Here is a 17142-nt window from a genome sequence, read left to right as displayed (position 1 = left end):
CATACTATATTTCTGAGTTTATCAAAGATAACATTTGGTCAAAGAAGCTGCCTCCCTTTAGAAAGTGGGTTGACCTACATTATACTCCTGCAAAGGTTAATCAACCAAAAGGTAGCAGTAGAACAGAACATGAGGGGATTTTGCGGTCTAAATAAGTCACAAATTAACAAAAAATTAACAAACCAGACAAGTCACTGACACTTTTCATCCATTACATTGCACAGATCCAAAATACTGAATGAGAAATTTTAAGGAACACCAAAGGAAAACAGATATTTTCCTGCCTTGTTGAACAGGAAAGGTGAAAGAAGATTTTGTAGCAGCACACCAAAGTACTGCCACACTAAGGAATCCTGAGTTATTTGAATCTACCTTCAGCTACACAATCAGCTGCTGAAATCTAATTAGCATCCATTTTAAAGCAATCCCAATATGATCTACAAGCTTCAGTACAATATATGTGCATGTAAGTGCAGTTTGCGAGGGTGTGCGAGTGCATGCCAGTGGAACACTGCTGAGCCAGAAATCCTCAGGATGCGATTTGTCATTAGTAATTGTATTACAGTTTCCATCACATTCATCTTATTTTATACAAACTGCCAGGCTTGCAGGACTTGAGACTAGTAGCTAAGCTCTAACTGAAATCAATGTTCCCGTTTACTTCTGCAGCATGCAAACACTGAAGCTCAACTGGAGCCAAATCTGTGGTAGATTATTTAAAAAAAAGAGAACCACAGTGACCCGACACATTTAGTTCACATCTTTTTAGAACATTTTTTGGTGAAAAGAAAAAATACTGCATTCACCAACTCGCTGATAACCGTCTGAAACAGCATATGATGGAAAAAGGCTTAGAGACTTCTGGGCGCCGATATCCGCTGACATGTTTCGTTCTCATGCCTTCCAAGCATATGGAGATTTATATATTAGCCTATCAGGGCAAACCTGACCTACATACATCCTGGCTGTTTAGATGCAGAGCTTTGCCAAAATGGTTTGACATTTGCAGAACCACGCAAAACAGAACCTCTGTGTGTTTTTCCTCCCTCAAAATGTCTGAATGTCAGTATTATCTCTTTCTGGCGGTTAGTCGGAAATTCTTTTTAAAGAATTTGAAACTGATAAAGCAAAACTGTTACTTAAGCAGTTCTAGAAGGACAGACAATTAAGGTTTTCATGTTAGATGCAAAGAGCATAAACATATTTTGTAAAGTTGTGGCATAACTACTGCTATTAGTCTCTTCTTGTTTTAGCATATGATATTGCTTTATAGTATGTTAACTCTAGTAAATGGTTTATCAATTCCTAAATTAGTTGATTATTAAAATAAAAAGATTAATCCTTATTAGGGCTGAACAATAATCAGATTAATCATGATTATAGATTACAGAAATAATAATCAACTAATTTAGTAATCGATTGATCGTTAACTGAAGTAGAGAGACTCTAAAATGTGATTTTAGCTGACAGAGCAACCCACTTAGAGCAGTAACTATACCAAAATTGTAAAAAAAATACATAAACATTTTGCATTTAAGATTAAAAAGAAAAGTTTAATCTTTCATTATTCTTTACCAAGAACTCATGTAGTGGAAAAAGTTTGAGTTTCACCTCAATTATTTGTAAAACATCTTTCAGGGACCTATGGCTATCCGATCATTAATCTATTAATTGAAAAAATATTCAACAGTGTAATCCATTTGAAAAATAATCATTAGTTGCACCCTTATGGCATAAATGTCAGCTATGTTTCCTGGAACTACCAGGCGAGGTTAACGGTTTTCTAAATCTAGAGATCGGTATCAGCACAAAGTGCAGTGTGGGCAAGTATTGGAGAGACTCAAACTAGCAAAACTGCAAATAAATTTTACTCCTGCAGCTGCTGCTAGTTTTAAAAATGTTCGACTTTTAAAACATGTTGCATTTTGCTTGGAATTCTGACTTCAGGAAATATTTCTGCTTGGCTTCTGGGTGAAATATGTGACGCATGATTGAAATATCAGTTCTAACCTTTCACTTTCATAAAAAACAAAACAAAAAGCAAAATGCAGCAAAATAGACTAAAACTTTCTAAAATGTCGGTAGGAAGTATTTACTAAAGTGTAACTTGCTATGAAAAAAACAAAAAACGAGTAAGTGATCTGCTGTTGGGAAAATTGGCCTACAAGTTCCCACACATTAAGCATGCTCGCCCTGGACTCTGGAGAAAGGCTTGCTGCCGACATCCTCTGCGACAGATTCAATGAAACATGGGAGACCTGGTCCTTAGAGGAAGCAATCATAATAGGCTACAACACAAGGCCATTAGCACTCCACATATAATACACACACATACACTTTAATGGATCACAGTCAGCTGCAACACAGGCCGATAGATTGAAAGGACTTCCTTGCCAACTGCTGGTGTGTTTTATCTCATCAGGCCCCCTACACCCACTGTAACCTATCAAGTATGGCAGAAGACCTTGAACAACCTGGTCTCTCTCATGGAACATAGTGTCCACAAACCAAGCCAGGTCCTTTTCTCCTCTACATAACGTCCTCTTACCACTTATCTGGATATCCCTCTATATCGCTGCAGCTCTTCTTCTCCTCTCAGTGCTGCTCTGTGTCACTCTTTGTCAAACCCCATTGTTCTTATCATTTAAGTGAATAATCTAAAGGGTGGCTGCAGGCTCACGGGGACAACTCCAAGCAAAGACCAAGCCCAGTGCCGTGCTACATTGACTTTAAAAGATAAAGGAAAAGAGCAAGCAAACAATGAAAAAGAGAAGATACACGGCATCTTCCTGTTTTTTCTCTGCAAGGCAATTAACTCTACATTGATAGCTCAGCAGTGGGAGGTGATCTGTCCCGTTCTGCTGGCGCCCCGATAAGAGCTGAAAGGCAGTTCTTCTTTAGTCCAGGCTGAATTGGATTCTGCGAGCACACATGCCTCGCTCACTCTCTTAGCTTTGAGGGTTTAAAACTGTCACTCTCAGAGAGGGTCAGTTTAATGCCGCGGCCTATCAGTGACACCCACAGATCCACAAATTCAAGGAGCTAATCAGGGGAGGACTCTGTACAGCACAGGAGCAGACTCTTCATAATTGAGTGAATGGTTAGGGTATATTATGGTGGTGTAATTAATTCAGCCGTCATCCACACCATCAGAAATGTAACCCATTAGGTTGCCTACTGATGACTAAGCGGGTCAATTTCAACACCTTATTGGAAAGTAAACAGGCTATTATTCAAAGCATTAACAGAAAATCCCTCACAATTAGCTTGTTCTGCTGCGATCTGGGCATATTGATCTACCTGCGATGTTGAGATTAGAACATAACAGCTGAGCTTTTTCTTTGCGGCATTTCCCTCAAAAGAAAACAAACCAAATGTTTTAACTTGTTTAAGTACAAAAGGTATCATTTAAATGGTTACCTGGTAAATTTCCCAACAGTTACAATGGGATTTCTTTTTATGGCATGTGATTGTAGCTCCATTTTGTTTTTAAATGTCCCTCTAATACATTGCACTTCCAACCAGAAGGAAGTGAAATCATACTGACTGTTTAAACCTCACCCATCACACATAATACTTTATACAGAAGGAAATGACACAAGAAGTCCTCTGCTTTGGGCCGCCACTGAAGGCTAAGTGGGGAATGGGAAGTGTGTCTTCCAAAACGTCTGGTTTATTTATCTAAGTTGTTACCATCTTGAAAGATGTCCTGGCCTAGCTTCAGAGTAACTGAGGGTCTGCTTATGCTCCACTAACAACACTTTATGCAAAGAGCGGTTCCACAAACATTTGTTAGGTGCAAAGCATTAACACGGCAGATAATCCAAGTCGTAACTTCTTTTATCTTTTACAATAAACGGTTTGATAAACACATTTGGTACTTTGCATTAAAAGATCAAAATTAATTACTTTTACAGAGAGAAATAAGAAATCTGCATATTCGTCATTTTGATTCCTAACAGTTCTTATACTCTTCGTCATTGACAGCAAAAAAAAAATTTGCTTATACCCCTCATCTAATAGAACCAGGTTTATTATATTTGGATTAAAATACCTGTAAATAAATGCATAAAACTGTGCAAAATACTTTGTTACTTTGTTCAATCTTACAACTAGGGACTAATGAGCCCATTTTACAGCACCAAGAGAGGACTAATATACCGACTATAGCCTCCTTTAGATTTTTAAAAATACTTTCTGGTAAGAATACAGAAAGATTTGTTTGAGTTCTTATATATATTAATTATTTTCTATGAATTGGCACCAATGGGCTTTAATGCTAGAAAATGAAAAATATTTCTTTGGCATAGTGCTTCAGATCCAAAACAATGGTTTAAATTCTAGGCCTCCTGTAGCTCCATAACACCTGCTCACACCGACATGAATGGATTGATTTAGGATTTATCAAACACCACTAGGTCGCCTTCATAAAGGGGTAACTCTTCAAGTCTTTATGACCAAACTGTTGTATGGAACCAGGTGAGAAAAAACTGCATATATTTATTGATCAGGCAGAATATCAATCGCTTTGCCGACATAATGGGTTTCTATTCATCATCAATACCAGTTTGTCAACTTAGATTAACAAAAAAGTAAAAAATTAACTCTCTAGTGTGTGATTCTGAGGGCACAGCAATACATGCTTTACGAGATGATGATTTTGGGGTAGCTTCTCTATTGATGAGGCTTTAGCTCTACAAAAGTTATTAAAACTCCCTCTGATTGGTACCAGAACATTGAAATACTAAATATAACAGACTCCTCTGTTTTATTACGATCAATGCTTTTTAGTTGTTACAGAGCCTACTGCTGCCCTGTTAGGGAAAGGTGAGGTGCAGGAGGTCGGCACATGAAGAATAAATCGTTTTAAAAAATGAACTCTGTTCAAATGAAAGCAGAATTACAGCAATTTAGTTGAATTTATATCCTTTTTTTTCAGAACTACATAAATCATATTATTTTTTCACCATCAGTGGTAAATACCTTATTGTTTAAGGGTCACAAAATAACATTTTCCAAAGATACATTTTTTTTTTATTGTTTCCCAGTTTCCTGTAACCGTATGTGACCAACTCAACGTATCAGAAATACACTCAAAAATACATTTACATCCCGTTTCCACAGTCTGCCCTTTAAGCCTAACCTCTGCTCTTTAACATGCAAAGACCCATTTTGCAATGCCTTTAAGACACATTTTACTGTCAAATGAGATTCACTGTCGACCATCACCAGATTCTCAAAGCACTTCTAAGAAGCAAAAAGATATACCTAGCAAAGGCGGACTACAAAACAATCCAATCTAAGCAGAGCCTTTGTGCCAGAGTACATTCACTTCTACTTGTAGATTCTTCTGATAGTAGTTCTCTTATTCTAAATGTTTGACCTGCTGATTAGATATTGTTTGGGCCTTATTTCTGCTAACAGTGGTTGTCCTACAGTCAAGGGTAGCAGCAGGTTATGTAAACAGACGTGTGTGGCGTCTGTAATTCTTTCCCAAAGGGAATATTTGGTGCCATGAAAGGCACACATGCAGATTCCAACTCAATACTGAAAACACTTAGAGTGATTGTGTTGTGCTGCAGTATCTAGAAAATCTTAAAAGAAAATGTTCACTGGCTTAATATTTAGTAACAGATATGATTACTTTTATACATGCATCTATAAAAGTCCAGCAGAATGTAATACTTGCCTAAACGCCCTGATGACTAACAGAAACAGTATGCTGTTGTTCCAACATGTACAGGAAGACAGGTATTACAATTTATCATTGCTTATAATAGGGTTACAATATATGTAATTAGCTATATTTACTGCTGTGAAAACAGACAGTTGGGGTGTGGAAAACATAGAAGCAAACATTGGTCGTATTAAAAGGTTTTAAAATCTGACTAAATGTCGCAGAGTGAAGGGGAGTGGTGGCCTAGTGGTTAGGGCATAGAGCTTAGAATCCGGAGGTTCTGAGTTTCGAGCCCCACTGCCACTCTGAGTCTCTGAGCAAAGACCCTTAACCCCACACTGCTCCCCGGGCGCCCCACAATGGCAACCCACTGCTCCCCAAGGGTTAAATGCAGAGGTATATTTCTTCAATGTGAGATCAATAAAGTTATAAATATTATTCTTATTATTATGTCAACCGAGCAGATAGCATGACTAAGCGGCTCATATCTGCCTGATTTATTGTTATCGAGCTAATCAGAGAAGGATGGAGAACTTACATGCAATCTAATGCTACACTTAGGAGTTTATTCACTAATTTTGTTAAAAAGTTAGATGACATTTTTGAAAAGAAATTCTCTGATTACTTGGATCCTCTCCTGCCCTTGAGTTCAACAATATTAAATAGCAAAGTCTGTCAAAAGGTTGTTTTTCAGAGCAGTAGAGGCTCACAGCTTATCAAGTAAAACATTGTTTAGGTGAATTAAATAATAAACAAACCAAATAGAACAAACCAATGACAAAACAGGAATTCCAGTGCTTATATGAACACATTACAAATATTGAAACTTTAGTAATAGTGTTTGTTATAGCTTCAAAAATGGTGTGGTAATGGTAATTTCCAGGCTTCCTAACTGGTTAAAAATGTCCCAGGTTCATGAGCCGCTGGCCAGTTGGAATGAGGATACCACCACATTCTGCTGAGAACTGAGCAACATGCTTCAAGGTTATAGAAGTTTAGGATTGTTTAAAATTGGTCAAACCAGGTCAAACAGTAAGTCAGTTTGACTGGCTGTTAGTTTTGCAATAGTTTGAGGTTAGGGTTAGGGTTAACAAACAAGAAAATTAGTCTAACATTGGTCTACTCCCTGAAACCAACAAAAACTAAACACGAGCAGTGGCAGCCCTTATGGTAAATATTAGTGTAGTGCAAGTTGCGGTCACATCATTTTCAGTCATGCATGAAACATGATGATTCCTCAAAACCCACTTTACTGCGCACACAGGCAATTCCACACGCAGCCCTTTCAGATCCTGTCTGAAGCAACTGAAAATACAACTGTGCCAGTGTGTGTGCATGTGGCAACAATGGCAGGAAAAGCCATGATGATTGCACAGAAAAGAATGAGCACAGCCATCCCAAAATGTTCTCAGCAAGCTCCATTTCTCAAACTGGCAAACTGATAGGCCAACTGAGTGGCAAGAGACATGAAAAGCCAGGGCCAGTGTCAGCCGGAAAAAAAAAAGATACAGGGTTGTAAGAGAGCAGATGTCTTTTTGACATGCTGAGTGCTCCTCATTTATCGCCACAAAAATGACGTCAGCACTTAAGAGTTCCTGGACGGCTGTCGACTTCCTGTAGCGATCAAAACTACTAGCACAGCAGTTCCTCATCACCCCTTTCCTACTCTCCTTTTGGACAGTGGCTGTTATTCAGCCACTTTTGTAAATCAACCTCAAGAATAGTTGCTTTGATTTCCCCCTACTCACTCTTCAGTGAGGTTAACCGGCTTCCTGTAAAGAACAAATAAGAGAAACATTGAATGAAACAATCAGCATCTTCTTAATGGGGTTCCAACTTCACCATAAATTATTTTATGTCCAACAGGATTTAAACGGGGTGTGCTGAGCAAACTTAAATCAAATGACTCATCTGAGGGAAAGCAGCTAAAGCAGCCTGGAGAACTGTTCCACTTCCCAAAATTAGTGTTATTTTACATACTGGGAGTTGCCGTTCAACATTACATTGCTTTTAGCCACCTCCACCCAAAAACCTCAGACAGTAAGGCAATGCAGCAATCGTACACCCAGTGCCTGCATGCACTTTGAACCAAACACTCCCACAGATTTATTCTTAATTTAATCAGCTACTCTTTTCCTATTTTTTTCCACCTGCAATAGTGAGACGAAACAGTGGTTACATAACCAAGGGTTACATTCTTTCACTATTTCTGCCATCGCAGGTCAACTGAATTCTGGCAACAAAAAGGGAAATAAGACTTCTGGTGAAAAAAAAAACTGTTAAATCAACTCAGAGTCAAAAGGAAATGTTATCAATAAAAAGCTTCTTCTGCTTTTTCATGAAAAACTAACATGCATCTTTAAAATGTGTCAATATAATGTGAAGCAGTGAAATGTAACTATTTTTATTTTTGTTTCTCATATTAAACCGTATAATAAATAAATATTAAATACAAAATCTGGTTTTGTGTATCTACTTTTTAACAGACACTCTGTTCAGTTGTGCGTGGCGTACTAAGCTGCATCATTACTAATACCCACTGAATTATTGATTGAATCTAGGTTCTTTTAAGTCCACGTTTTGTTATTCTTATTTTTACCCTGATATTCATGGTAAAGATTAAAGCAGCATGAAGCACAAAGTCACCAAAGATGACATTACTTATCTAAAGGTTAAGCTGCTAGTAGTTTTCAGGTAAAAAAAACCTTGGAGTTAAAGCTGATGTTTTCGATGTAAGCGTACGGAGAAAAAGCCAATCTCTGGATTAGTTTTGCAACTCTTAGAACAGGTTTTAATTCTTTATTCAGCTTGGAAATTTTCAAAGAGTACTCTGGATGACTCAGAGTTAATGAGTGACACTAACTAAATGACTGTTTCCATTTAGGGAAACTCTCTCTCAATAAATAGATCCTTAGTTATACATTAACAGAAAGGCAACAACAACACAAATTCAATCTTTATCATTTGATGATAAAGATGTGTTAGTTGGAAAGTATTAAATTAGCTAGGCTGATAGCATCTAAAAATGCAGTGTTTTGCAATCTGAAGTTTGTTGTGTAATGGGAACAGGTGTGTCATGGAAAATTTATAGTAGGAATTTAAAAAAACAGAAAGGCTCTCTTGGTTCCTAATTGTTACAGTGATTAAACCTCATGAAGGAGCACAATGAAACCAAAGGAGAAAACACTCCATTTTGTTCTACTGTCATAATACAAAAGAAGCATGATATCATAGAGATCGAGTGAGCGGAATAAGCTACAACTGTTTTGTTTTTTTAATGATTCAAGAGCTACTTCAGGTGACAAAGGTTACCATTTTTAAGCAACTCACTGTTTGTGTTAGCAGCTAACTGTGTCTGCTGCTTTGTCTGGGCATTCATTCTATTACACACACTGAAATACATCCTTCTATTGCATAAGGGGGAGGGGATGCATTAAGAAGTGTAAAGGAATCAAAACAATGCATATGGAAAAGAACGAGCACAAAAAAAGATATACCGTAGTAAAAGGAAATAATTCAAAGGCTATACTGGGAAAAAAAATAGGTAAAATTTATGTATGTGAAAAAATGTACAAAGAAAATTTTAATAGCTTTGTTTACTTATGATTTTTGTAACTTTCTGTCGACTATTTGAAAATTAGCTTAACATTATGTCATATTCTGCTGTCCTGAAGGTGATATTGGATGGTGCATGTGTGATTCTCCTGAAACGTTTGTAGAGCCACTGTCTGGCAAGAAAATAAAAATTACTTAAATGGAGCAGTGCTTCCTTAACCCCCTTTTTTAAACTCAGCTGCAAGCAAATGCTGGGAAGCAGATCTGAGACGGGAAAGTGAGAGATGAAGAGACTGGAACGGAAAGATTGTGTGTACATATGTATGTGTAAGCCTGGGAGAATTGGGAAACAAAAAGGAAAAAAAAAAGCTTTCTTCTGCTGACATCTATTATCCATTAGCTTAGTGTGGAAAAAGATAAAGGGCCGCATAGAGGAATATGGGTAGGGCTGGGCTATATGGAAAAAAAAACTATATCCCGATATGGATTATTTTATATCACGATAACGATACATATCACGATATACCACAACTGATTCATAGTCCGTCAGATGGACAGGGTTGAAAAAAATCTTTCATCGCCTATTTTTTTATAATATGAGAATCCCAACCAAGAACACCAGTTATGCAATTTGCGGCCATGACAGTGAACAGTATAGAATCTTGGCTATTGCGCTGCAGTAATTAATCATTTAATATTCGTTTGTTATTGACATTTTATAAAATTCCAAGGCCAGGTTTTTCTCTTGTCTTTCACTTACCTTGTTTTCCACTAGGAGGCGCCTCGCCTATTTAAGAAGAAATGTGTATTTACAGATATAGCGTGAAATAGCACCTGTGATCTGCTTGTGTCGCTGAGACGTCTTCTCATATTGTGATCCTTGGGCGAATGCTTCCTTAAGCTTCGGCTGTGAGAATTTCTTTCCAGTGCTTCCTGTATTTTCATCCCTTGTTTGTTTTGATCGGAGTGGTTGTAGTTTCCCGTGTTCTTGTTCATGATTTTTCTTCAGGTGGTAAAAGAGGCCGGAAGTATTTGCATCAGCCGCTGGAACGGCTTTGCTGCACAGTTTACATATCGGCTGCGTTTGTTCTTTATCAGATGGCTGAAATCCGAAATATAACCAAACAACCGAGCTGCCTCCCCTTTTGGGCAAAAGTGGTGTTTGTTGTGTCTGTGACATGGCAACCGTTTCGGACTCTGTAACCGCTGCTGTGGTAACATCTTCTTGGGTGTCCATCATTCATTTTTTTTCAAGCCAGAAAGAAATTTCGCGGGCTCTCTCCGTCAGTAATGTCGCAAACGTATGGTGCAAAGCCGCGTGACGTAAAGCGGTGTAGTGTCGCAAAACCACGTTCTCTACACATTATCTTTTTATTCTCTTTTTTTTTCGTTATATACACTTAGAGTTTGCATAGCAAAAACGCAAAATGTTATATTAACAAATTATATTAAAATGTATATTAGCAGTAATAATAATAATAAAAAAGTTTATCACGATAGAAAAAATAAAGGAGAAAGGTCACGATAGACATGTTTCTCTCGTCCTCACGATATATATCGCCATATCGCCCAGCTCTAAATATGGGGATTATTTGGTGAAAAAAAAAAAAACCTTATCAGTGGAAGTGTTTAAAAAAGTTCCAAGCTTGGTCTAAAAAGCCTGTTTACTCATTGAATGATTTTGTTTAAAGCTCATTAGTACTGGGCAGAAGAAAAAAATATGCAAAGCAGAAAGTAGGGATGCACTAATTCAATTCTGTTTTACTTTTGATCCCATTCTGATCTGATTCAAATTTACATATCTGCAGATCCCAATAACATTTCTGATTAAAAATAAATAAATCAATTGAACTTCATTGATCTCACAATTTAGGAATTAACTCTCTGCCTTTAACCCATCCCCTTTGGGGAGCAGTGGGCTGCCACTGTGCAGCGCCTGGGGAGCAATCAGGGGTTAAGCGTCTTGCTCAGCGTGGCAATCTGTGGGAGTGGGTTTATAACTCCGCTCTGAAATCAGAGCTGCTTGTTTTAATGTAATCATAATGACTATTGATCTTTTTAAGAGGCTGTCATAATCAAAACTGAGGATGTCCGAAGAAAAACAGAAATATGTAAAACACATTTCAGTAAATTGAAACCGTAATAGATAATGTGATTTGTCATAAGGATTGCATTTCACATATGACTCATCAATGATAACAGAAAAACTAGATGAAGCCCAGAAAACATGCTCAAATTCATCCTTTTAAGTTTTAATCTAACTCTTTCAGATCATAACTCCAGAGTAAAAAAGGCAGAAATTTGAGATGAGATCATGGTCTTTGTACTTTTAAATCATGCGGCTGGGAATAACCGAACCAGGCTGCAGCTTCAAAATCAATGAATTCTAGTGCTAAAACCCCTTATTATGGCTGTTGAATGCCATCGGTGCTTTAAAGGACAATTTACCCCCCAAAAAATTACCTTTTGGATGTTGAATAGTGCCGTCTACATGTAACAGATGTTTCTTCACATTTTGCTTCACCTTTATTCTAATCCTACTTCTGTGTCCATTTGGCGTCGTCCTTTTGTTTAACAAGTATTCAGCATTTGATTTTAAACCGGTTTTGGCATTTGCTCTCTGTAGAGAGCGTAGCGAGTCTAGATGCAGACGGTGGTTTTTACAGTTTATTCCAATCTGTAACCTCTCATCTAAAATTCTGACACCATCTCACCACTCAGACACAAACCCCGCTTTATGGCAATTCTCTAAATAGTAGATATGAGTGGAAGTAAGGCTAAGGAAGAGGATTAGTTATTAAAACACAAGTTGCATTTTGCGCACCATTCTCAGCATTTTAAGTGCCTCATATTACAGTGCTCGCCATATTTTTTCAGATGAGGAAGACAACATAAGACCATGTGCTGTCCTATCCTGCAGAAGATGAAATCTTACCTTTATGCAGAACACTGAGCCACAAATAAATTTTTAGCAATCTTTACTACCCCTTATAAGTCATAGTAGTTAACAGTTTGTTAATACTTCCTGAGGTGGATGAAGAGCACATTTAATCTACATTAATGTTTGTCATTTTCAAGGTTTAAAAACATATTTAATACACAGACTGAAAGGATGTTACGGCTTTAAGAGAAGGATCTATGGTGAACATGCACAAAAATACGATATTTACATTTTCCAGCACTGGATAGTCACATTCGTAGGGTTCATAGTGCTATGTTGAAATATTAAACAAAACTATAAAAAAGACCCAAGAGTTTCTAAAGAAAACATGACGAACAGTTTTCCTGCGGGCCATCCTACTTCTAAATGTTTCAGCTTGCTTGCATATTTCTTTTCAAGGGAGGTGAACTGCACTTCCCACTATCTGCAGCTGTATGTTATGACAGGTCACAAAATCCAGTTGTAATTTAGCCGAACACGTTATTAACCTGATCTTGATAGGTCTGGTCTTGTTTCAAATTCCTACGCCTCTTTCCAAGAACAGCATCTGCTAATCTAGTCCCTGTTATCTTTACTCTTCTTATTCATTCATTTTCTCTATTGCAAGGCGGCTACACGGGTTTATCAAGACCAGTTTGCAAACATGAGCTCAAACCATAAGCAGTTTTCCAATCCTTATTGCTCAAGGAACTCCAAGTTAACTCCAAGTAACAGGGAAGTATTTAACACCTTTAAGCTGGGATGATAAGAACAGGTATTGTCATGTAAACTGCCATTCCATTCTGCTTGGAGGCTAAAGATGCAGAGTGCTAAGATGACATAAATCAGGTACATTGAACAAACACGTCTCACAACTAAAGAATGGTGAGCCACCCCTCCCCCTGGCAGAGCCCATTCCTCCCTGTCCCATTCTCAACAACACATACCATGCCGTCCATTTCTCCCCCCCTCCCTTTTATTTCCTTATTCTCCAGGCAAAAGCATGACGTCTTTTCACAGTTGGAGGTTACTCCTGTTGACTGGGCAAATGGGCCAAAGCAGGCAGCCAGAATACTGCACTACCACAGAAGCTTCACGCATGGGAGCAAGCTCTTCCCTGTGGATTATCTAATTTCAACCTTTTGCTTTAAATCATATAGCTTCTAAGCCATAAGTGTTTCCTGTCTGCAAAAAATCCTTACAGACACCTCATTGTTACAAGATACTATCTTACAATGCAGCTAATCATACCAAGGCAGTTTTCTGTCTGATTTTGAGACATCTCAGGTTTTAAAGCTTAGGAGTAACCCAATGCATTGCATAGCATGTGGTGCACCAAATTCTTTTAATAAGAACAAAGAAATCATTAAACTCCAGGCATGTAAGAATCTAGAAGATAAATAAGTATGAGGCAACAGAAAAGGAAGATGGTCTGTCCAAGCAAGCAAATTAGGTTCAGCTCTACCTAGTCATCACGTATGGATGATTTTCTTATCATGCTTTAGTTGTATAGAATTGGCAGACCGTTAGCGCTGATTTAATTTGTACTACTTAGTGACGTTACTCCTACTGTTGTCAGGGCTATGCTTTACTCTCCTGGGGTTTTGTTAAAGAAGACCTCCAATAGAATCTTTCCACCTGCTACCAGAGAAACAGTACAGGTCTCAACAGAAAGAGTAGGGATTTAGTAAAAGTTCGTCAACTGAGACATAAAATGTACTTAAAGAAACCTATGGAAATATAAGCCAAACAAAATAAAAAGTTTAATCCACAAAACCCTATGCAGCCGATAGTCGAATGAACCATTCTTATGAATAAATGGCATAATATCACAGTGTTTGCCTATTGGTTTAAAGAGAAAACTACTACTACTACTACTACTAAGAATATGGCACTTAGTACAGGTACTACAATCGCAAAAATATCAAGTATAATCCATACTTTTAGTTAGTTTTGTGAAACTTATTACATTTTTTCCAATTTTTTCAATCTAGATATAACCATGCTCTATCTAATAAAACTAAACTATCTGCATGTGTAGCCATCCTGCAGTTAAAACAAACATACCAGATTATTTTTATTTGCGATCTTACAGGTACTGTCCAGTATGCTTTGGACAACTTATAGGCATGTTTGGAGGGATCTATATTAGAATTAGAGCTACAACAGGATTTATTTGTATAGTTAAACGTGTAAGATAAAACCCTGAAGTGATAGGTGGGGCTACTTCAGCACTCAATATGGGACCAAAACAGTTAAAAGAATCTCTTGTGTGGTAACTTTCTTTCAGCAGGGTGACCAATGGTGCATTGTAACAACTGGGGGATGGGGAGGCATTGCATTCCTTAATGCTCATTACAGGCAGATAAAAATCACAGCGGTTCCCCTCTTAAATATCTCAATAAAAGGCTTCTTAAAAAAGCCTTACAATTGATTCGAAAGAATTGTCTTGGGACGGCTTGTGTGTATGAATTTCCACCATTTAAATAAACTTCATTAAACTTTAAGAATGGATCAAAACAAAATATGAGAAATATGAGCGAAATTGAAACAGCGAAAACGGAAATGAATATTGTGAAACAAATTGGTTCTTTAATGGACATATTGCTAATTTGAAAAAAAGCAGAACAATGCAGATTTTTTTTTCAAAAACTTTCTAAACCTAACCAGATGGATTTACATTACAACTGCTGCATGGTTCTTTCATAAGCTTAGCTACAGCTAAAAAAGGAGAAAAACCATAGGGGCCATGCTTGAGCAGATTTCAGAGAACTGTGGCTGAAACCTGAAAGAGGATGCTCAGACTTGTCTGTAGATTGCTGCAGCTTCATATTACCTGTATCGAGCAGGCAGTTTTTAGTTCATTTGCCGCTATGCTCAGAAATTACCCTTTGCTTTCAGTCCAAATGCATCGATTACATTGATCACATGGATAAGAGCTGCATCATTGCAGACATAAAATATGTGGGTAATGGACAAAGCTAAAATTTAGGAGCCGTTTATTTTCTGCAAATAAAGCAAAAGGTCACGTTTAAAGGTGGTCAAACTGCGCTTTAAACAAAACCTATACTTTCAGCAGATTTGTGGACATCAGGCTTGCTCAGAAGTAAGGATTAGACAGATTGTTCAGTGAACATTTATTGAGGGCTAGGTGTAAAACCTCACAATAAAGATTCCTGACCGTCAGCAGTTCTCCATCGTCTCACTGTGTGTTTGAATTCTGCCTCACCAGCAACATCAGTGATGTTCACCAGTTTATAACGGGCTGCTGTTGCAGACAGCCCTCAAATGCATGACTAAAAGTTACCACGGTAACCATCTCAATAACAAAGGAAGGCTTAGTATGAGTTAACAAAGACTGGGAATCTCCTCAGGATGATTAGGTTACATAAATGATTAGTGCCTCCACGCGAGACCCCACGTCCACTTCTAAAATGACTCACCACTCTCTGTCTAAGCAGTGATACACCTCCACCCCCTCAGCTCTTCTACACTCAGCTCAGCCATCTGTCTACGGTCAAATATCAAGACTACAGGGGTTGGATAGGGCTCATCTTACAGACAGCAGTTTAAAACATAAAAGCATGATTGCTATTCGCGCAGAGATAACCTCTGATTCAGCAGCATTTTCTGTATCCGTTCCGACCTGCTAATTATACGAACATGCCATCATTATGAAGGAAAGCGGAGCTATGAGTTTAGCCCACAATGTAGAAACTCAGGATGTCATTTAGAACTGATGTAAGGAAGGACGTCAATCAATAAAACAAAGTGCTGCCATTCTTTTCTGAATAGACATTTTTCTATATATAGTTATTATTGAAATTAAAAAGGTCAAAAAGTATGAAAATCACAAATTGCTATGCGTTATGTTAAATATTCAGCTAAAAGCAAACTATAAAATCTACTTTATTGCAAGTTTGGCAGTTTGGTTTATAAAGATATCTTAGATGACTGATTATCTCACATTTTATCACATCTGGATGTCTGAAATGTATCCCTTGGTTGACCCAGGAATCCATAGATTATTTAAACTTAGGCCCCGTCCACACGAAGTCAAAACGAACACGAAACGCTGATATTTTCCAAAACGTTTGCCGTAAAGACGGAGACGTAAAATAAATGTGAGCGTCCACACGAATGCATGAAAACGCTGCAAAATGTATGCCAGGCCTGTAAGTGGCGCTGTGGTGCCAAAGCAAAAATAAGCGACGAAATGTAGGGCATGCGCACTAATATTTATACATGGTTGCCCTGCGGGTCTATTTTCGTGGTTAAGTCAGGTGCTGAACTATGTGGTCGATATTGCTCTGTTCTTCCTGGAGATATTCCAGAAGAAGAAGATTCTGTTGTAAGCCCGACCAGCCCGACAGCAGGGTGAGTAGCATTAGCAGCAACGGCGCCATTGTTGTTGTGATGTGTCGCGCTTGCGTGTTTAGAGGCGACGCTATGACGCATGCGTGTAAAAAAAAAAATGCGGTTAGGGTGTAAACATGGAAACGCGAAAACGGCGTTTCAGAATCTTCCCACTCTGAAGGGTGAATAAAAAAATGATCGTTTACAGACCCCCGAAACGCCGGCTTCGTGTGGATGAGAGGCTGGTTTGGTGAAAAATTTGTGCGTTTAGGCCAGGGTTCGTCTTCGTGTGGACGGGGCCTAAATCATGGACAACATTTCTGTGCACCTAGAAATATTTGTAACTACACTGACAGCTCTGTGCGGAAAAACACAGTGCACGACCAATAGCCGCCATCGCTGAGCGTTCTAAAAAAAAACCGCTCAGGGACATCTTGTGATTAAGCCCATAAAAATCTCAACGTTCAGCAGAGTGGGAAAACCTCTTGGAAAGAAATTAATGTCAATCTTGGATGATGCAAAGAATTAGTAAACAGCTGGGTTTTTTTCTCATATTTCCCTCACGTAATGAGGTATTATAAACTTGGAGTCAGACAGAATATTAAGTACAAGTGGAAAAGCTGCATGGAGTATA

At 38.1% G+C, this 17142-nt stretch overlaps 1 protein-coding gene across 1 annotated transcript in view; it reads right to left on the bottom strand.

The window, feature by feature from the left end:
- Positions 1-17142, bottom strand: part of b4galt5 (UDP-Gal:betaGlcNAc beta 1,4- galactosyltransferase, polypeptide 5) — a 44220-nt gene that overhangs the window by 12724 nt on the left and 14354 nt on the right. The window lies entirely within an intron of this gene.

Source organism: Cyprinodon tularosa, unplaced genomic scaffold (genome assembly GCF_016077235.1).
Source record: "Cyprinodon tularosa strain WSP-4 unplaced genomic scaffold, ASM1607723v1 ctg8, whole genome shotgun sequence".
Lineage (NCBI taxonomy): Eukaryota > Metazoa > Chordata > Actinopteri > Cyprinodontiformes > Cyprinodontidae > Cyprinodon > Cyprinodon tularosa.
The sequence above is the reverse complement of the archived record's forward strand: the minus strand, read 5'-3'. Positions and strand labels throughout refer to the sequence as shown.